The sequence below is a fragment of the Chrysochloris asiatica genome, unplaced genomic scaffold, assembly GCF_000296735.1.
Source record: "Chrysochloris asiatica unplaced genomic scaffold, ChrAsi1.0 scaffold00047, whole genome shotgun sequence".
NCBI lineage: Eukaryota > Metazoa > Chordata > Mammalia > Afrosoricida > Chrysochloridae > Chrysochloris > Chrysochloris asiatica.
The window spans coordinates 8,371,390-8,393,444 of NW_006408565.1; the positions used below are offsets into that span (position 1 = coordinate 8,371,390).

The following is a 22,055-nucleotide window of genomic DNA, read 5'->3' on the forward strand; positions in this document are numbered from 1 at the left end:
TCCCAGATTCATACTTCGTACATTCCATGTTCTGATTTTCAATGGATGTTTACAGCTGTTTCTCTTCATTTTGATTTGTGGCCCATTAGCAAATGAAGGTTCTGTGAGCTTTTCTCTACTTGGAGGAGGCATTTTTCCCCCCAGTCGCATTCTGAGTGCCTTCCCATCTTCTGGTCCTGTATCTGACAGTGTTTCTCTGCTATTTATAGAGTTTTCAGTGACTAGCGTTTCAGAAGTAGTTTGTCACTTTCTTCCTAGTCTGTCTTTGTTTGGAAGCTCATCTGAAACCTGTCCACCATGGGTGACCCTGCTGATTATTTAAAATACCGGTGGCATAGCCCTCAGAATCACAGCAATTCAAACCACCACAGCACAACAGACAGACGAGTGGCGGTTGCGTGTGGTTGCTGTTAAATAGGAATCTCCTTGTGCTAGGGCCCTGAAGTCTGGCTCAAAGGTGGGACTTCCATCCTCAGATGCCAATCAAGAGGCGGAAGCGCAGCCGGGGTGACTGGGTTGTAGTGAGACGCTTTAGGCTGCGCTTGTGAGTCTCTAAGTTGGTCGACCCCGTCTCAAAGCCACGATCCAAAATTCTATTACTGCTACTAAAACAATAATACTGGAGTCTTAGTGTGGTGCTATAGAATAAGCCTTGGGCTGTTAACCACAAGGTTGGCAGTTCAAACCCACCAGCCACTCTTCAAAAACCCAATATAGGGTCGCTATGAGTTGAAACTAATTTGACAATACTTAACAACAACAACAAAAAGTTCAGAGAGAAAGAACTGCTCTCATAGCAACTATAACAATTTATGTTTGTAATAAAAATTATTGTTGTTATTGTTAGGTACTGTTGAGTTGGTTCCAATTCATAGCTATCTTATGTTGTTGTTGTGAAGTGCCATGGAGTAATTTTAGGCTCATAGCTATCCTGTACAGGGTTTCCAAGGAGCAGCTGATGGGTTTGAGCAGAACAAAACAGTGCCAGTCCTGCACTATTGCTACAGTTTTTGCTATGTTTGAGTTCATTGTTACAGGCACTTTCAATCCATCATGTTCAGGATCTTCCTATTGTGCACTGACCAAGCATGATGTCCTTCTCCAGAGACTGGCCCCTCTTGATCATATGTCCAAAGTACAAAAGATAATGTCTTGCCATCTTCACTTTTAAGGAGCATTCTGGCTGTACTTCTTCCAACACAGATTTGTTTGTTTTTCTGGCAGTCCATGGTACTTTCAATATTCTTTGCCAACACCATATTTCAAATACATCTACTCTTCTATGGTTTTATTGATTGTCCAACTTTTACATGTATATGAGGCTATAGAAAATACCATGGCTTCATGTTCGTCTAGCAGTCCCATGGATCTGTCTTGTGCCTCAACAGTGTTTGGATGGAACAGATGTGGGGACTCCCCACCGCTAATACCCTCGTTAGGCACAGTCTCTTCCCCGGGACCACTTTCTTGGCCATCCCGTTTCTGGGACAGCTAAACACTGTGTGTGTGTGTGTGTGTGTGTGTGTGTGTGTGTGTGTATGGTTAGCTCCAAATCTTTAACCAACTGTGAGCGCTCATATCCAACAGAATTATTCCACTGAAACGGAGATGGTGTCAACTATCTGGTCAATTTGCATCTGTGGGCCTCTTACACCTACCTCTCTCTGGGCTCTATTTTGATCACGATTATGTAGTTTTAGAAGTGGGACACTTCTGCAGGTTGGTGAAGGAAAAGTACAAAGGTGCCAAGCGTCTTTTGAAACTACAAAACCAGCTTGGCAACCTGCTCTCTTCCAGGACATGCAGAAGCTGATCCAAGATGAGTGGGGAAGAATCCTAGATGCCCTGCCTCTGAAGAAGAAGCTGAACCAGTCCGTTCTGGATCTGCACACTGTGGGTGTTACCCATACAGACCCCCAATTTTGTGACACTCTGGAGAACCATTTCCTCAATGAGAAGGTGAAAATTATCAAAAAGATGGGCGACCACCTAACCAACCTATTCCACAGGATGCTGGTTTCCAGGCAGGGCTGGGTGGATATCTCTTCGAGAGGTTCACTTTCAAACACAACTAGGAGCCTGTGGAACCCAGCAACCTGTGAGGGCCTTCAGTATTCCCCTGCCCTTCTTAGACCTTCTGCATGAACCTCACCCTTCAGCCACAGAGGCAGCATCACCACCACCCTGCATTCCCTCTTCTCCCAAGCTGTGGACCAATGAAAACAATAAAGTTTCATTTTACAGAAAAAATAAGACAAAATAAAACAAACAAAACCAAAAAAACCATGGTTTGGGTCAAGTGCACCATAGTCTTTTAACTGACATCTTTGCTCTTTGACACTTTAAAAAGGTCTTTTGCAATAGATTTGCCTAATGCAATGCGTTGGTTGATTTCTTGACTGTTGCTTCCATGATCACTGATTGTGGATCCAAGCAAAATGATGTCTGACAATTTCAATCTTTTCTCCTTGTACATAATATTGTATATTGGTCCAATTGCAAAGATTTTTATTTTCTTTACATTGAGGTACAATCCACATTGAAGATTGTAGTCTTTGACCTTCTATCAGTAAGTATTTCAAGTCTTCTTTGTTTTCAGCAAGGTTGTACCATCTGCATATCACAGGTTGTTAATGACTCTTTTATCAATTCTGATGCCATGCTCTTCTTCATATAATACAGCTTTTTGGATTATTTGTTCAGCATACAGATTGAATAAGTATGGTGACAAGATACAACCCTGATGAATACCTTTTCTGATTTTAAACCATTCAGTAACCCCTTGTCTGTTCAAACAACTGTCTCCTGGTCTATGTACTATTTCCTCATGAGCACAACACCATGGGGATAATCATTCTTTGCAATGTTGTCAATAATTTGTTATGAAACACACCATCAAATGTCTTTGCATAGTCAATAAAGCACAAGTAAACATCTTTCTGGTGTTCTGTGCTTTCAGCCATGATCTATCTGACATCAGCAATGATAGTCCCAATTCCACATCCTATTCTGAATCTGGCTTGAATGTCTGGCAGCTTCCTGTTGACATACTGCTGCAATCATTTTAAAATTATCTTCAGCAAAATTTTACTTGCCTATGATATTAATGATATTGTTTGATGATTTCCACATTCTACTAGGTCACCTTTCTTTGTAATGAGCACAAATATGGACCTCTTCCAATTCGTAGACCAGGTAGCTAAATGTCTTGCCTTAGATGAGTACCTCCAGTGCTGCATCAATTTGTTGAAATTTTTCAAGTAATAATGATAGCTTCTTTTTATTGAGTGGGAACTTACTGTACATAATTTCATTGAATCTCCTGGAAACCCTGAAGAACAGACATTCAAGAAGTTGAGCAATCTTTCAAGGTCATATATTTTGCAAGTGACATCTGTTTACATGGCTGTCTTCTCACCAATTATTGTAAATCTCTGAGGGCATGGACCATGTCTTATTCTTCTCTGTCTTCCTAGTCTCAAATATTGTGCCTTGCATGGAGTAGGCAGAATACAGTAAATGTTTATGAACAAATAAATAAAAGAACAAACAATATTTCCCAAGGTAAGTGGAAAAGCCAGGATTTGGATGTAGGTCTTCTGCCTTCACATATAATGTGCTTTCCATAATTGCATATTGCCTGCCTATGTCAGGATCCTGATTAGTCACTCACATGCCTTTTTCACTCTGAAATTCCTACTAGTCATTTCCCATACCAATAGGGTACAGTGCTTCCACTTGTATCTCAAGAAATACTAGTATAAGTGTATAAGGATGTATGTGTCTACCATTGACCTTGAGATAAGAGAAAGAAGAGGAAGAGCTGGTTGGTCTGAAGTTTAGGGAGACTTGGAAACTCCTGGGCCCATGTACACTGACCTAGCCACTGGGGGCTAGATCTGAGAGTGAAGTAGCCAGCTGATCTGAAGTGGGGAGGCATACAAGAATGCCCAAACCTGCAGATAATGCCCATTTGACCTAGCTTGGATTGCTTGCCGATCAGAACTCGACTGTTGTTGTTAGGTGCCATCAAATCGGTACGGACTCATAGTGACCCTATGAACAACAGACTGAAACATTGCCTGATCCTGGGCCAACCTCACAATTGTTGCCACGCTTGAGCCCACTGATGCTGCCACTTTGTCAATCCATCTCACTGGGGTCTTCCTCTTTTCTTCCTTACCAAATATGATTTCCATCTCCAGTGACATCCTTCTCCAGTGACTGGTCCCTCCTGACAACAGTCTGAAGTGTAAGAGACGAAGTTTGGCCATCCTGGCCTCCAAGGAGCACTCTGGCTGCACTTCTTCCAACACAGATCTGTTGGTTCTTTTGGCAGCCCATGGCACTTTCAATATTCCCCTCCAACACCATAACTCAAATTCATCAATTCTATGGTCTTCCTTATTCACTGTCCAGCTTTTGCATACATATGAGGTTATTGAAAATACCATGGCTTGGGTCAGGCGCACCTTAGTCCTCAAGCTGACATCTTTGCTCCTTAACACTTGAAAAGGTCTTGTACAGCAGATTTGCCTAATGCAATACGTCGTTTGATTTCTTGACTGCTGCTTCCATGAATGTTGATAGTTGATCTAAGACGAAAGAAGTCCTTGACAGCTCCAATCTTTTCTCCATTGATAAGAATGTTTATTGGTCCAGTGGTGAGGATTTTTGTTCTCGACTTGAAGAAGATAAAGAAGTTTGTTATGGGAAGCAAGTGCAAATTGCTACAATTTGATGAACTTGACTTTTGCTTATGGATATAGTTGCTCAAAATTCCAACAGAGTGGGAATTCTTCACATCAGGGATCAAGCCTATACCCTCAATACACAGAGTTGATAGGAACAGGCAACTCAGACATTGGCTACCTAAAATGGGGGGCTATAAAGGCATAAAACTTTTCATGAGGGAAGTTTTCAAGAGGGAGTTTAGTTTCAGAGTGAGGGGGGTTAAGGTAGAATCCCCACTGAATAGTTTTCATCTTGTCTAGATGGGTCTGGTGAAAGGAGATAGGGATAGGATTTTTATGATTCAACAGTAATTGTTACCATGCTCTAATTGTGATCATCACAACTGTAAAGGTAGAAAGATACATAACAAAGAGGGTGGAGTAGTTAATCTTATATTCCAGGAACAGAGGATCTTAGGGCCAGCAAGAAAGAAGAACATGGGACCCTAACCAGAGAAGCAGCAACACTAGAGACAGAGGCAGAGGTGATGGCATGGAGAGATACAGCATTTGAGGACTGTAGACCCATGGAATGAGAAAGGCTGTGTGCTGGCAGGCAGGAGTCTGGCTTGTAAAATGTGTCCTTTGGTTGTTTAAATGAATATATAATTTTTGTGTGTTTTGTGTGCATCAAAAAACAAAAGAGAGAGGGAATAGTGCATTCAGGGGATTATAATCATTGCATGGAAGGTATTGTAATCATTGAAATGAAACAAAATATCATTGATTGAGTGTAAAACTGATGATCTGCCCTGTGAACTATCACTTGATTCACAATAAAAGCTTTAAAAAAATTTTTTTAAAGGATGTATGTGTCTAATGTTAATATTTGAAAAAAATTTTAACAATGAAGGTTCATCAATGGGAGAATGATTTAAAAAGCATGATATATCCATTCTATGGAACATCGAATTTTACTGGGAGAAAGAAGATTTACTTATACTGATGTAGAAAAATAGTCACAAGATTGTATTAAGTGTAATAAAAAAAACTTCGGAATGCTGAGTATGGTTTGTTGATGTTAGTTGTCATACAGTTGTTCTGACTCATGGCAACTCCATGTACAACAGAACAAAACAATGGTAGTCACTCTTGGCCATTCTCACGATTACTGGTATGCCCCAGTACATTGTTGTGACCACTGGGTCTTTGTTGTGTCTTCCAACCTAGGGGATTAATTTTCCAGTACAATATCAGACAATGTTCTATAGATTGCCAGGTCTTTTTTCCTAGTCTGTCTTAGACTGAAAGCTCTACTTATGAGTGATCCTGCTAATATATGAAATACTGGTGGTATAGCAACATGCAAGCCATCAAAGTATGACAAACTAACCAATAGGTGGTTAGGTAGTCAGGTGCTGTTGAGTCCATTCCAACTCATAACAACCCTGTGTACAACAGAACAAAACGCTACCTCATCCTGCACTCTTTTTCACGGACCCTCTACTTGACAAAATATGATGTGCTTCTCCAGGGCAATGTCCCATCTAACATCTTCATTTCTAAGGAACATTCTGGTTATACTTCTTCTAAAGCAGTTTGTTCATTCTTCTGACAGTGAGTGCATGGTATACTCAATATTCCAACATCATAATTCAAAGGCATCAATCTTTGGTCATCCTTATCATTGTCCAGCTTTCACATGCATATAAGGTGATTCAACATACCATGGCGTGGATCAGATGCACCTTAGTCCTCAAAGTGACATTCTTGTTCTTTGACACTTCAAAGAGGTCTTTGACAGCATATTTTCCTAATGTAGTACAGTGTTTGATTTCTTGAAGGCTGCTTTGAGTGCTGATTTGTGGATCCAAATAAAATTAATTCCTTGACAACTTCCATCTTTTTTCATTTGTATTATGCTGTTTATTGGTCCAGTTATGAGGATTTTTGTTTTCTTTATTTTGACTTGTAATCTATACTGAAGGCTATAGTCTTTGATCTTCATCAGAAAGTACTTCAAATCCTCCTCACTATCAGCAGACAAGGTTGTATTATCTGCATATTGCAGGTTGTTAATAAATCTTTCTCTAATCCTGATATCATGCTATTATTCTTCATATAGTCTAATTTCTCAGATTATTTGTTCAGCATACAGATTGAATTAGTATGGTTAAAGGATATAACCCTTACTCATACCTTTCCTGATTTTAAACCATTAACTATTCCCTTGTTCTGTTCTAATGTTTGCCTCTTGATCTATGTACAGGTTCAACATGAGTACAATTTTGTGTTCTGGAATTCCCATTCTTTGCGATGTGATACATAATGAATTATGATCCACACAGTTGAATGCCTTTGCATAGTCAATAAAACACAACTAAACATCCTTCTGGTATTCTTTGCTTTCAGCCAAGATCCATCTGACATCAGCAATGATACCCCTCAATTTTATGTCCTCTTCTGAATTTGACTTGAATTTTAGGGAGCTCCCTACTGATGTATTGCTGCAATTATTTCTGAATTATCTTCAGCAAAATTTTACTTGCATATGATATTAATGATATTGTTAGATAATTTCTGCATTCTGTTGGTCACCTTTCTTTGGAATAGGCACAAGTATGGATCTCTTCCAGTTGGTTAGCTATGCCATTGTCTTCCAGATTTCTTGGCATAGATGAGTAAGTGCTTCCAGTGTTGCAGATTGTTTAAATATTTCAACTGTTACTCCATTCATTTCTGGAGACTTGTTTTTTGTCAATGCCTTCAGTGAAGCTTAAATTTATTTCTTCGTTGCCATCAGTTCTTGATCATATACTACCTTTTGAAATGGTTGAACATCAACTAATTGTTTTAGGTACAGTGACTCTGCATATTCTTTCCATTTCCTTTTGATGCTTAAATATTTTATCTGTAGAGCCCTTCAATATTTCAAATTAAGGCCTGAATATTTTCTTCAGTTCTTTCAGCTTGAGAATTGCAGAGCATGTTCTTCCTTTTTGTTTTTCTAACTCTAGGTATTTGAACATTTCATTCTAATACTTGGGTTTAGTATGTATAATAATGGCTTAGTACGTATAGTAATAAATCTGTATCTAGCATTTATTGCATACCTTATTCCACATACTTGTCAAAGTGAATTGTGTGTATTATCTACTTCACTGACTCTAAGATACTATTTACTGAATGTTTACAATATTCTTGAACTTATGCGAAGCATCCTAATTTCAGAGATGGGAGAATGTGAAAAAACAAAAGGTCTTTCTTAAAATTAAATATGGTGTTGTGTTTAACCTTCACAGTGGTATAAAATGCATATACCAATACTAATATCTCCTCCATTTTGCTAATGAGGATACTGAGATACAGAGAAATCCAAGCAACTTATCTATCTGTAAGTAGTTAAATATAGTATGATATCATAATAAACAACTAAAAATTATGGTTAAAGATGATGGCCGTAATTTTTCATGCATCTAATTTTGTTGCTCCTCTCCTCAAATCCCACTTTAAAGCATAAGGGAAGAGAAGGGGGAACAGTAAACACAAAAACACTTTTCAGGTAGGAAGCAGATCAATGAGTGGTAATAGGCAAGGATCTTGGGTGGTGAAAACAAGGCTTACTGATGTACTTTTGTGCCAAGACAATTCTATGGAGCTCATTTCTATTCTGTAGCACATGAGGTCATCACAAATTCGGGACTAACTCATCAGCAGTTAACAACAACAATAGGCGAGGCAGACCTAGAAACACTGAATCCTGGGCCAGAAACTAGAGAAAATGGAGAAGCATTTTGTTATGTTCTAGAATTAACGTAACACTGGTATCCCTGGAAGTGGAGGTAACGAGTAATGGATATAAAGACGAAGTGAAAGTCTAGCTCCCTTTTCTCACTATACCTCTAAGTGATTGTCTTCACCTCCACAACAGTTGTTATTGTTGTTAAATGCCGTCCAGTCGGTTCCAACCCATAGCCACCTTGTACAGGGTTTCCAAGGAGAGGTTGATGAGCTTGAACCACCCCACCGACTTTGCAGTTCAAACCAACTTTGCAGTACCACACATTAACCCACAGCGCCATACCAGGAGTCCTCCACAACAGTATGGGGGTTTATGAGAGGGTTAAAGAGACAATCTTTGTACTAAAGGTCACCAGGCACAGGTAAAGGCAGCATACTGAGGGGAAAAAAAAGTAGACTTTCCCCCACACTCTGTTTCCAGAATGCTAAAAGCTAACCTTTATCCTTTGGGCAGATGAGTCTTCTTTTGTGGGAAAAGGCCTATCCAACAGGAAATACCTAAAGATACTGACATTGAGGTCTTCCAATACACAGTTCTGCCAGGTTTTCCTATGGTGAATTTCCATTATGATCAATGGTTCACATCTTCATGCACAGAGCTTCCAATTAGCTTTTAGACCTTCTTTTTTTGGTTTGGGTGAAACTTTACAGAACAAATTGGTTTTCTATTCAGCAATTTATACACATTTTGTTTCATGACATTAGTTGCACTTCCCTCAGTGTAACAGTACTCTTTCCACTTCTTCCCTGGATTCCCTATTTCCATTCATCCTTTGTTCTTCCCCCTTCCTGCCTTCTGAGGTTTGTTTTTGGGCAAATGCTTCCCTTTTGGACTCACATAGTTGATTGTTCTGAAGACTATGTTCCTCATGGATGTTATTGTTCATTGTTTGGCTTAAAGGTGATGCCCAAGGGTAGGTTTAGTTCCAGGTTTGAAGGTTCCAAGATCCCATCAGTCTCTATCAGACCAGTAAGTCTGGTCTTTTTTTTTGTTTTCAATGATTTTGAATTTGATTCTATATTTTCCTCACACTCTGTCCAGGACCTTCTATTGTTGATACTGATCAGAGCCGTTAGTAGTGATAGCCGGTACCATCTAGTCCTTGCAGTCTCAGGGTAATGGAGACTGTGGTTCACATGGTTCATTAGTCTTTTGGACTAATTGTTTCCATATGTCTTTGATTTTCATTATGTTGCTCCAAACAGGGAAAAGTCTATAGTTACATCTTAGATAGCTGCACATAAGTTTTTAATGCCCTAGTCACTACTCACCAAAATAGGATGTAGAGCATTGTTTTTTTGTACTTTGTTATACCAAATGACTTAGATGTCCGCCAAGACTACGGTCATACAGTCCCTAATCCTCTACTTTTATTCATGAGCAGAAAGCTAAATATGATAAGTCAGGCAGATATTGTTGTTGTTTGGTGCTGTTGAATTAGTTCTGACTCATAGTGACCCCATACACCACCAAACAAAACACTGCCCTATCCTGTGCCATCTTTACAATTATTGTTATATTTGAACCCATCATTGCTGCCACAGTGTCAATCCATCTCTTTAGAGTCTTGCTCTTTTTCCCAATCCCTTTACTTAACCAAGTTTATGTCCTTATGCAGGGAGTGATTCAAAGTATGAGAGAAAAATTCTCACCATCCTTGCCGCCAAGGAGCATTCTGGCTGTTCCTCTTCCAACACAGACGTAGTTGTTCATTTGGCTGTCCATGGTACTACTTTCAATATTCTTCTCCAACACCATAACTCAAATGCATCAATTCTTCTATGGTCTTCCTTATTCATTGTCCAACTTTCTAATACATATAAGACACTTGAAAGTATCAATTTGGGTCAAGTGTACCTTAGTCTTCAAACTGATATCTTTGGTTTTGAATTCTTTAAAGAGTTTTTTTGCAGCAGATTTGCCTAGTGCAATACGTCATTTGATTTCTTGACTGCTGCGTCCATAAATGTTGATTGTAGATCCAAGCAAAACTAAATCTTTGACAACTTCAATCTTTTCTCCATTTATGATGATGCTATTTATTGTTCCAGTGTTGAGAATTTTTGTTTTCTTTTATATTGAGGTGTAATCCATACTGAAGTCTCTGATCTTCATCATTAAGTATTTTAAGTCATTCAGTATCCCTTGTTCTGTTCAAGTGGCTGCCTCTTGGTCTCTCCTCATGAGCATAATCAAGTGTTCTGGAAGACCTATTCTTCACAGTGTTATCTATATCTTGTCATGATCCAAAGCCTTTTCATAGTCAATAAAGCACAAATTAACATTGTTTTAGTGTTCTCTGCTTCCAGTCAAGAGCCATCTAATGTAAGCAATGATTTCCCTAGTCCCTGTCCTCCTCAGCTTGAATTTCAGGCAGTTCCCTGGGTACGTACTGTATTTTACTTACATAGGGTATTAATGATACTCTTTGATGATTTCAGCATTCCTTTAGGTCACATCTCTTTGGAATGGACACAAATATGAATCCCTTCCAATTGGTTGGCCAGGTATTTTAAATTTCTTTAAAATTTCTTGTAATAGGATCGCCAATGCTGCATCAGTTTGTTGAAAGATTTCAATTTGTATTCCATTGATTTCTGGAGCCTTGTTTTTCAACAGTAACTTCAGAGCAGCTTGGATTTCTTCCTTCAGAATCATCAGTTCTCAATCATATGCTATCTATTGAAATGGTTGCACATCAATAATTTCTTTTTGATACAGTGACTCTATGTATACCTTACATCTTCTTTTGATGCTTTCTGCTTCATTCAATATTTTGCCCATAGAATACTTCAATATTTCAAGTCAAGACCTGAATTTTTTCTTCAATTCTTTCAGTGTGAGAAATGCTGAGCATGTTCTTCCCTTTTGGTTTTCTAATTCTAGGTCTTTGCACATTTCATTATAATACTTGACTGTTTCTTCTCGAGCTGACCTTTGAAATGTTTGGCTCAGCTCTTTGATTTCCTTATTTCTTCCTTTTGCTTTAGCATCCCTATGGTGGAAAGCAAGTTTCAGAGTCTCTCTTTACATCCATTTTGGTCTTTTCCTTCTTTCTTGCCTTTTTAATGACCATTTGCTTTCTTCCTGTATGATGTTCTTGAAGTCATCTCACAGTTTTTCTGGTCTTTGGTCATTAATGCTTAATGTATCAAAAATCTGTTCATAAGATGGTCTCTAAATTCAGGTGAAATATATTCAAGATCATATTTTGGCTCTCATGGACTTGTTTTAATTTTCTTCCATTTCAGCCTGAATGTGATTATGAGCAACTGATGATCTGTTCCACAATCAGCTCCTGGCCTTGTTTTGGATGTTGATATTGAGCTCTTCCACTGTCTCTTCCCATAGCTATAGTCAATTTGATTCCTGTGTATTCCATCTGGTAAGGTTCATTCATATCATTGAATAAGTATGGTGAAAGAATACAGCTTTGGGGCACAACTTTCCAATAACTGAATAAGTATGGTGAAAGTATGTTGTTTTAAAAAGCTATTTGCAATGAAGAAGTCATTTGTCTTGCAAAATTATTATCATGTGATTTCCATCATTGTTTCTATCACCAAGGCCATATTTTCCAACTACTGATTCTTCCTGTTTGTTTCCAACCTTTGCATTCCAATCACCAGTAATGATCAAGTCATGTAGGATCAATTGTGCACTGAAGAAGTTAGTAGAATTCTTCAATATCATCATCACTGGCTCCAGTGGTTGGTGCATAAATTTCAATAATAATGGTATTAACTAGTCTTCCTTTTATGTGTATGGATATTTCCTATCATGGACAGCAATGTGCTTCAAGATAGATCATGAAATGTTCTTTTTGATGATGAATGCTCTTCAATTTATCATTCCTGGCATAGTAAACCATATAATTGCCGATTTTAAATGTCCAATTCTAGTCCATTTCAGCTCATTAATGTCTATGATAACTTCCAATTTTCCTAAATTCATACTTCACACATTCCATGTTCTGATTATTAATGGATGTTTGTAGATTTTCCTCTTCATTTTGTGTTGTTGCCCCATCAGCAAATGAAGGTCCGGAAGCTTTACTCCAATGCGTCATCACGGTCAACTATACTTTGAGGGAGCAGCACTGCCCCAGTCACATTTTGAGTGATTTCCAACCTGAGGGACTCATCTTCCGGCACTATATCTGACAATATTCTGGTGTTATTCATAATGTTTTCATCTTCCAACATTATATCTGACAATTTTCTGTTGCTCTTCATGAAGTTTTTAGTGGCTGTACATTCAGAAAGGAGTTCTGGTAGTGTAGTGGTTATGAATAGGGCTGTGAAACTCAAGGTCAGCAGTTCGAAACTACCAGCTGTTCCACAGGAGAAAGATGAGGCTTTCTGCCCCTGTAAAGATTTACAGCCTCAGAAACTCTGTACAGGGTCGTTATGAGTTGGAACCGATTCCATGACACATACAACAACAACAAAAACAACATACATTCAGAAGTAGTCCACCTCTCCTTCTTCCTAATCTGTCTAAGTCTGGAAACTCCTGGTATTTAAAATACTGGTGGAATTGCTCCCAGAATCTCAGCAACATGCAAGCCCCCACAATATAACAAATGGGCTGACAAGTGGTCATAATTAGATACAGAAAAGTCTTTTTAAAAGGTGCTGTAGGATAGCACTGGACTGCTAACAGCAAGGTTAGCAGTTCAAACCCAGCAGCTGTTCCTTGGAAACTCAACATAGGGTCTTTATGAGTCAGAACCAACTCCATGGCGCTTAACAACAACAACAACAAAGCATAATTTAATAAGAAACTACTGGTAGATGTGCTTCAACAAAACTAGAAAAATAAAGATAAAGAAAATTATGGGATTCAAGAAATAGAAGACTCAGCTATCACTGCCAACTACTCTAAAAGGGATCACATTTGAAGGTCTTGGATACAGTAGAAGGAAAATGTGGAACTCAAAGTCATTTAAAAAAGACCAGACTTACCAGTTGAATACAGACTGGAGAATTCCTGAAACTATGGTTCTTAGCCACCCTTCACGTCTGGGATGGAGCTCACTTTTCAGCCAGACAGGTCTATAAGAGAAATAATACACTAGGTAGGTAAACACTCTGTAGGATAACCAACAATTTGAGATCAAAATGGCAGCATTTACCCAAAGATAGAGTTCAGAAGGGTTAGAAAGAAGGAGGAATGGAAACGGGACACAGGTAGGAAGGGGGATAAATGATGTTGCATTGCAGTCAATAACATGAAGCAAAATGTGTATGAATTTTTGAATAGAAAACTGATTTGCTCTGCAAACCTTCACTCAATTCATAATAAAAAAGAAAGGACAGCTAATGCAGGAGAAAAACAAAGGGAATCCCAAGGAAATGGAAAAGGAATATTCCAGGATGACAGCTACACACCAGACACATAGGATTCACTTCTCCAGATGTAAGCAGTGTGACTACAGAGAGAGCCACACTGAAGGCTGCTATTATCAAGAACCCTGCTATCCTCCCTTTAAATCTAAGGATTTAAATTGCCAAGGTGAGCCTAACGCTGACTCTTACCTGTATTCAGCTTGCCTTGACCAGGTGGTGATGAAGTTCCTGCTCTCCCAAAGTTGGGCAATAGGATGAGAGAGAAAGAGATAGTAATACCATAGCTTTGGGGCTAACAGCACTCCTGCTTGCTATCCCCTGGCCACACCAGTGCCCTTCTGCCCCCAGGATCCTTCTGAGGAGCCACTGGAGAAGGCCATTAACTCCAAAAGGGGATGGAAGTTCTAGCATCATTATTAGAGTACTCAGACAGAAAAGGAAGAGTCCTAAGCACAGTTTAAATGGTTGTGGAGCGGGTAATAGTCACGTTTCTGGGTCTTCTTCTCTTGAATTAGCTCTTCTCATTTGAATCTGAAGTTTTCTGTGGAAGGTACTATGGGTTATTGTTGTTAAGTGCCATCAAGTTGGTTCTGACCCATAATGACTCTGTATAGGGTTTCCAAGGAGCGGCTGGTGAGCTTGAACCGCTGACCTTGCAGTTCCAACCAACTTTGCAGTTCAGTGCATTAACCCACAGCACCACAAGGGTTAGGGGTTAAATATCACTACCCTGCTATATGATGTAAGATGGGTAGGAAGACTCCTAGGGGATCACCAACCAGATATGAGTGAGCTGTGCTTTATAAACCAGATTGTCTGGATTCTTGTGTTATTTGATATCAAGGGCATAAAAAAAGAAGGAAAATATTATAGAATAAATGGAAGCTAAAAGACTTAGAGGACTTGAAACATTTACTTATGAAGATTAAAGAGCACAGCCTTCGATATGGATTACATCTCAATGTCAAGAAAACAAAAATCCTCACCACTGGACCAATAAACAACATTCTTATAATGGAGAAAAGATTGAAGTTGTCAAGGACTTCATTCTTCTTGGATCAACTATCAACACTCGTGGAAGCAGCAGTCAAGAGATCAGACGACGTATTGCACTGGGCAAATCTGCTGCACAGGAACTTTTTAAAGTATTGAAGAGCAGAGATGTCAGCTTGAGGACTAAGGTGCGCCTGACCCAAGCCATGGTATTTTCAATAACCTCATATGGATGCGAAAGCTGGACAGTGAATAAGGAAGATCGTAGAAGAATTGATGCCTTTGAGTTGTGGTGTTGGAAGAGAGTACTGAAAGTGCCATGGACTGCCAAAAGAAGTGATGAAGACAAAGAAAAAGCAAGTTCTTTGATCAGTTTACTCCAACAGGAAGGGATAGTTAAAGCGACAACTTCATGCAGGCTTTCCTGAATGGATTGGACCAGTGTTCCAAACTGGAGACTGACATCCCCTTGCTGAAATCTTATTTAGCACAGTTTGCAGCTCATGCCATCATTTCAGAGCTGGTGAGCACTTCTGAACTAGCTCAACCACTGGAAAGTGGCATCCATTTTCCTTTTATTACTTTGCCTTCAACAATTAGCTCAATTACAAGATTGAGAATGGTTAATAGAACTTTTTCAACAAAGCAAGGTCAATATGCAGAAAATGCTTCCAGAAATTGATCAAAATAAAGACCGAAAATGTTGGAGATCTTGGAAGGAAAGGGACTGAGTTTGTTATTCCCACTACTCAAACTAGAGAAGGAACTGTTAAAGCAAATAAAGTTGGATCCATCCCCACAAACCATATACAAGTGGATTAAAGATAACATCTCTCCATGTAGGTAAAGGATTTGTGAACATCTGAATGACTAGCTTCTTACAGTATATTTCTAGTCAAGTAAACCCACCCAGTGATGAAACAGATTCTTCCTCTGCTCCTTCCAAAGAACAATTAGAGCAGGAAAAACAACTGCTTCTTTTTTTCAAGCCAGTAATGCAGAAATTCCTTCCTGATCATGTTGATCTACAAGTCAGTGCTTTGTATGCTCTTTAGGTGCACTGCTACAAAAGCAACTTCCCAAAACACATGTTACTTCACTTTTTGGTTAATTTTTATGATATGGAAATTATTGAAGAAGAAGATTTCTTGGTTTCGAAAGGAGGTATAACCCAAGAGTTTCCAGGGAAAGGCAAGGCTTTGTTCCAGGTGAATCAGTGGCTAACCTGGCTAAAAACTGCTGAAGAAGAATTGGAGGAAGAAGCTGACTATAGAGCCAGCCAAAGCCTTAAATTGTGCAAAACATACTGTTGACCTAACCACTGTGAAATTCACAATATTTAAAACAGAAGCATGTCAGTGGGATTTCCTTCTGCATAAGGTTTTTTTGTAATGTAATGTCTTAATCATAGTCTACCACCAAATATTTTAGGAGTATCTTTAATGTTTAGACAGTATGTTGGCAGCATGTAATAATTATATCATAAGTTCTCAAGCAGAGGTGGTCTATTGCAAGGACCGCCATTGCTGCCCGTTATCATAGGCTGTTTTAAGTTAGAAAACTGAATAGCAACACTGAATACTGTAGAAATGCACTTTGCGCAGTAATACTTGAGTTATTGCAATATTTGATTATCCATTTGGTTGTTACAGAAAAATTCTTAACTGTAATTGATGGTTGTTGCCGTATTAGTATATTGCCTGTATTTCTACCTCTAATAATTGGCTTTATGTGCTAGATTTTAATATCCATGAGCCTCGGCAACTGCACAAGTCTTTTTAAAAGAAACATGGATGTTTTACTTGCACAAAACTGATCAATTTTGAGAGATGGTTAATGCCCTTGAAGTGGTTTTTGTGGGTGTGAAGCAAATGGTGAGAATATTAATTGGTCCCTCTTATTATAGTATTGAAATTAAGTCTACTTAATTTATCAAGTCATGCTCATGCCCTGATTTTATATACTTGTATCTAACAATAAACATGGTGATACTTGAAAAAAAATAAACGATATTAAGACACTGTGGTTGCATATCTTTGTTAAAATTTTTTTTGTTAGAGATGCATGCTCAAGTATTTAAGCATGGAATGATGTGATATTTGTTTTAAAATACTCTAGAAAAAAGGTGTGAAGGATAGAGAGGTGAAACAAGATTGGCAAAGTATTAGAAATTGTTGAATCTGGGTGATGAGTACATAACAGCTTATTACATCCGTCTTTCTACTTTTGGATGTGTTTAAACTTTTTTCACAATACAATGTCCAAAAGGCTTTATGAAAAAAAAAACCAAACACCCATATGAAAAAGCCCCCACAAAAATTGTGCACAGAAGAAAAAAAATCATTGTCATAAATATACACAAGAAAAATGCCAACACGGAAAAAGTTCCACACAGAAAATTAAGCACATAGAAAAATTCTCATATTCACAATATTATAAAGTAACAAACTCTAACCTGAACCCAAATCCTAACCCTAGCTTTTATGTGAGAATTTTTCTATGTATTTTTCCATGTGTGCATTTTTCTTGTGTGCATTTATGATCTTGGGTTTTTTTTCTGTGAGCAATTTTCATGTAGACTTTTATTGTGTATTTATTTTCTGGCTAAAGGGTTCAAAACATATCATAGTCAAAAAGCACATAAGTACAGAAACTAAAATGAATAAATAATATCATGCATAATTCCACCCACAATCCATTAACCATTTTTAGGTAGCTTGTTTCAACATATACACATGCTTTCATGTTGTTGATGCATCTTAAAATTGGGTTCATATCAGACTTCTTTTTTTTTTTTGCTAAAAGAGTTCTGTATTTTTGTAATTACATTTATTGAAAGGGTTGTAGAAAAATAAAAGTTCCATTTAGCATAAGCCTGCAAGTTATTTGCAAATCAACTCATTTCAGAAGTAAAAGAATTCCTGGTCATTTATGAATATAAAAATTTATACAAGCTTCTCTTTTTAATATATTCAACATTCAAGAGGCGACTGTACAAAGTCTCCTATTTTCCACACAGGACATATTCTTTATTTCAGCCACCTCTCAGTGAAGGGGCAACTAGTACAACACCATCTCCCTGAACGAAGAGCATTGGCATATTCCTTTTCGTACATTTATGTATCTCTTCATGTTTTTCTTCATCAATTTCTATAGTAGCTACAGTCCCCATATATTTAGATGTTGATCATGAGGAGCATGTAATCTTCCTTGAAGTTCTCATTCATTTCACATGTTCACACAAATACACTCCTCCAGGTGGAGCCTGATGAGATCCAGAGGCTCCTCTACTGGGTTGGTAGCTTGTTGCCTCGCTCTGCTTCAGTTTCCTAAATTTTTGTGAAACAGGGATAATAGCAGTTACTCCTTAGAAGGATGGATGGTGAGACTGTTTCACATACTTTGGATAAGTTAATAGGAGGAACTAGTTTCTGGTCCACATTGTCTGCCAACCATGTTTTCAGACATACCGAAATTTGTGACTTTATAATATTGTGAATATAAGAATTTTTCTATGTTTTATATTTATTTAATATGTAAAATGAGAAACATTTTACGTATTATATAAAGATCTTTCTATGTATTTAAATGGTCTACAATACTTTAAATAGCTGCATGGAATTTTACCTATAGTTAGTTACTCCCTATCATTAAGTAGGAGTCTTGGTGTGGCGCTGTGAGTTAATGCGCCAGACTGCAAAGCCATTTGAACTATAAGCTCAGTGGTTCAAGCTCACCAGTTGCTCCTTGGAAACCCTATGCAGAGTCTCTATGGGTCGGAACCGACTTGATGGCATTTCACAACTTCACAACAACATCATTAAGTAACCACTATGCTGTAGTGGTTATGAATTGGGCTGCTAACCTCAAGGTCGGCAGTTCAAAACTACCAGCCATTCCATGGGAAAAAGATTAGGTATTCTGCTCCCATAAAGATTTACAGCCTCGGATACCCTGTGCAGGGTCACTGAGTCAGAACCGATTCCACAGTACTTAACAACAGCAAATCATTAATGTAGGATATTCTTTCTACAGGGTTATTATTTTTTTTCCCCCCGTTTTCTTCTTCTTTTGCAATTCTGAATAATACTGCACAGGGCAAGCAGTTTTAGTGATTTTCCTGGAATAAATTTTTAGAAGAAGAATTATTGCATTAAATCTTAGTTTACTTGTACAAATTAAAGTTGAGGGGCTACTTGTGGTTAACAATCCAGTGCTTATCCTATAGTGCCACACCAGGACTCCAAATCATTTTTATGCAGTCAGAACTTAATTATGCAGTATGATTGAAAGCAAGACTGGATTTTCTTTACTGCTTTCTAGGAGCTAGCTATCTAATTAGAGAAGTGAGGCCAGATCCCATGATCTTTAGTTGGAAGTAGAAAAACGTGAAATGTGAGTGCAATTTCAAAGTAAAGAAGTAGAAGAATAAATTCAAGCACAAGTAGTTAAAAGAACAGTGTTGGCAGTTTAAATCCACCAACTGCTTGCTAGAAACCTTATACATGGTCACTAAGAGTCAGAACTGACTTGATGGCACTTAACAACAACAAAAATGGTTTAAGCTTCAGTGAATGGAGTTGCCTGTAGTAGTAGTTAGGATTGTCGTATTTATCTGTTGTTGTTGTTGTTAAGTGCCGTTGAGTAGATTCTGACCCCTAGTGACCCTGTATAGGATTTCCAAGGAGCAGCTGGTGAGCTTGAACAACCAACCTTGCAGTTCAAACGACTTTGAAGTCTAACGCATTAGCCCACAGCACCACACTAGGGCTGGAGATATATGAATAAAGGAAAAATACCGATTCCTGGACTTATACCCCAAAGATTCTAAGTGGGTTGATTGGGGAGATTTTAACAGTCATCCAGATTTAGCAAATGCAATTTTAGAAAACTTTTCCTCCTACATCCTCATTCTTGGATTATTATTTCTGTCCCTTTCCTCAAGTGTATATATTGGAGTCCCTTCGATGTTTATGTTTAAGTGATCTATGTCCATAAACGGAGCGTGGTGTCTCCATATGGTAAGTACTGGATTGCGAACCACAAGCCCATCAGCCCTCCGCAACAGAAAGATGAGGCTTTCTGCTCCTGCAAAGATTTAAAGCCTCAGAAACCCTATACAGGGTTGCTATGAGTCAGAACCAGTTCAACAGCACTTAAAAATAACATTTCTCTAAAGGGTCTGAAAATATTGTCCAAACCCTTTTTCTGTACAAACTGTGACTGTAAGTTATTGTCACTTGAACTTCCCCAGGCTCAAGGAATAAATTATTCCATTGCTTTCACCTGCTAAGTCTTGCCTGACTATGTGCTAAGAATCCTTGGAGGTGTCTTATAAAACTCTAGATATAGATAAGGAATGTTCAACATGTTCATCCACTTCCATTTTGGTCCCACTCACCAGTCTCATTATACATGAGATTCCTAGGGATTCCTGGTCTGGGTTGGGACTTACCAACACTGATATTGCCAACTTATGGCTGCCTCAAGGTTACAGAGCAATTCCTCGAAATCCACATGTGACAGAGAAATTTTATATGTCAATTTTATATGTCAAATGGGAGGGAGAGACCCGTTTCTCCTATTTTGTCACATCTTGTCATTCAGACCTCAGAGTAGCTGTACTTGAGGCTTAGAATGAAGCAGGAATACAAGTTTCAACCTACAACCCTTTCCTCTATAGTAATCATGCAATTCCCCAGACTGAGCAGAGGACTAATATCAGCAGAAGTCATCAAGTTATTCTTCCTTTGCATGCTTTTCTGTTCATCCTCATCAACATAAGCCTTCTCCAAATAAGCTTAAGAGCAAGCTGTATACTTATCAATATATTTCGTATATATAACACAGAGGTTGAGTTTTGAGAGGATGCATCTGAAGTCAGACATTGTAGGTTAAAATCTAGTTTGACTTCATGGTTGTGACCTTTACCAAGTTCCTCTGTGATCATCAGTTTCTTCACCAATAAAATGAGGATAATAGTATCTCTCTCAAGTGATTGTTTTAAGAGTTCAAAATGCAGGAAAAAAACAAGATGGCGGATTGGGTAGAAGTGCAGTGATGAGCTCCATCAGCAACAACACAGAATACCAGACCAAGAAGTCTCAAGAACTCTGAACCACATATAAAGGAATATTTAGAAGATTGGAAGGCATACAGCTAGGGGAATTTGTAGCAGAAGCAAGAAATCCATTGCTTTCTAATTGAAGACGCTTAGCTACTCCCAGAGCCGCCATCTTGAGAAAGACCAAACAGGGAAGGATCAGAACAGTCACAGACACCTGACAGAACCGTGGAGATAAAGGAAGAAGAGTGAAAAGGGAAGCCCATTTTCTGATCACATCTACTTGGAGGCAATCAGAAAGAATAAAAAACACTAAAATACACACCCATCTAAGTATTAAGGCCACAGATAACTCCTGAATATGCTCAAAACCCACAAACAAATGACCATATCAGTACATGTCCAGAAAAGAGATAAAATGACTGAGACAAATGAGATGGAAGTAGACCTACACTCCATACTGAAAGATGGGCAGGCTTTGGAAATGCCTGAGAAGGAATTTAGAAAAATGATTATAAAATGTATCAAAACACTATACAATGGAGTTGAGAAAAATAAGGAAGAAGTCAGGAAACCACTACAGGAACAATCAAATTAGATAGATACAGCATTGGAAACAATTCAAAACCTACAGAAAGAGGTCCAAATGATTAATAATAGAATATCAGAAATGGACAACACATTGAAAGAGCAAAGGAATAGAACTGAAGAGATAAAAGCCAGAATTAATACGTTAAAAGATAAATCTCTCAACACTACTAAGATAGAAGAGCAAGCATAAAAAAGGATAAAAAAATTCTGAAGAAGGCCTAAGATTCGTGTTGGACAACATGAAGAGGAATAACTTAAGAATTATTGGCATTCTGGAACAGGAAGAATCACACAAGTCCACAGAGGAGATAGTTGAAAAGCTTCTGGAAGAAAATTTCCCTAACATCCTGAAAAGTGAAAAGATAAGCATTCAAGAAGTTCAACGAATCCCAGGAAGAACAGACCCTAAAAGACAATAACCAAGACATATAATAATCAAGCTCTCCAAATTCAAAGATAAGGACAGAACCCTGAAAGCAGTTAGAGAAAAGAGAAGTGTAACATACAAAGGCAAGCAAATCAGATTAAGCTCAGATCTCTCAACAGAAACCATGCAAGCAAGAAGGCAATGGGGAGACATA

The 22,055-nt window shown here is 38.3% G+C and overlaps 3 pseudogenes; 2 read left to right on the top strand and 1 right to left on the bottom strand.

Moving 5' to 3' along the window:
• LOC102828144 overlaps positions 1-2,145 on the top strand; it is a 5,220-nt pseudogene extending 3,075 nt beyond the window's left edge.
• Positions 2,146-13,650: 11,505 nt separating this feature from the next.
• LOC102828531 lies at positions 13,651-16,132 on the top strand (annotated as a pseudogene).
• A 1,721-nt stretch (positions 16,133-17,853) lies between these two features.
• The window catches only part of LOC102828922, a 17,750-nt pseudogene continuing 13,548 nt past the window's right edge, over positions 17,854-22,055 (bottom strand).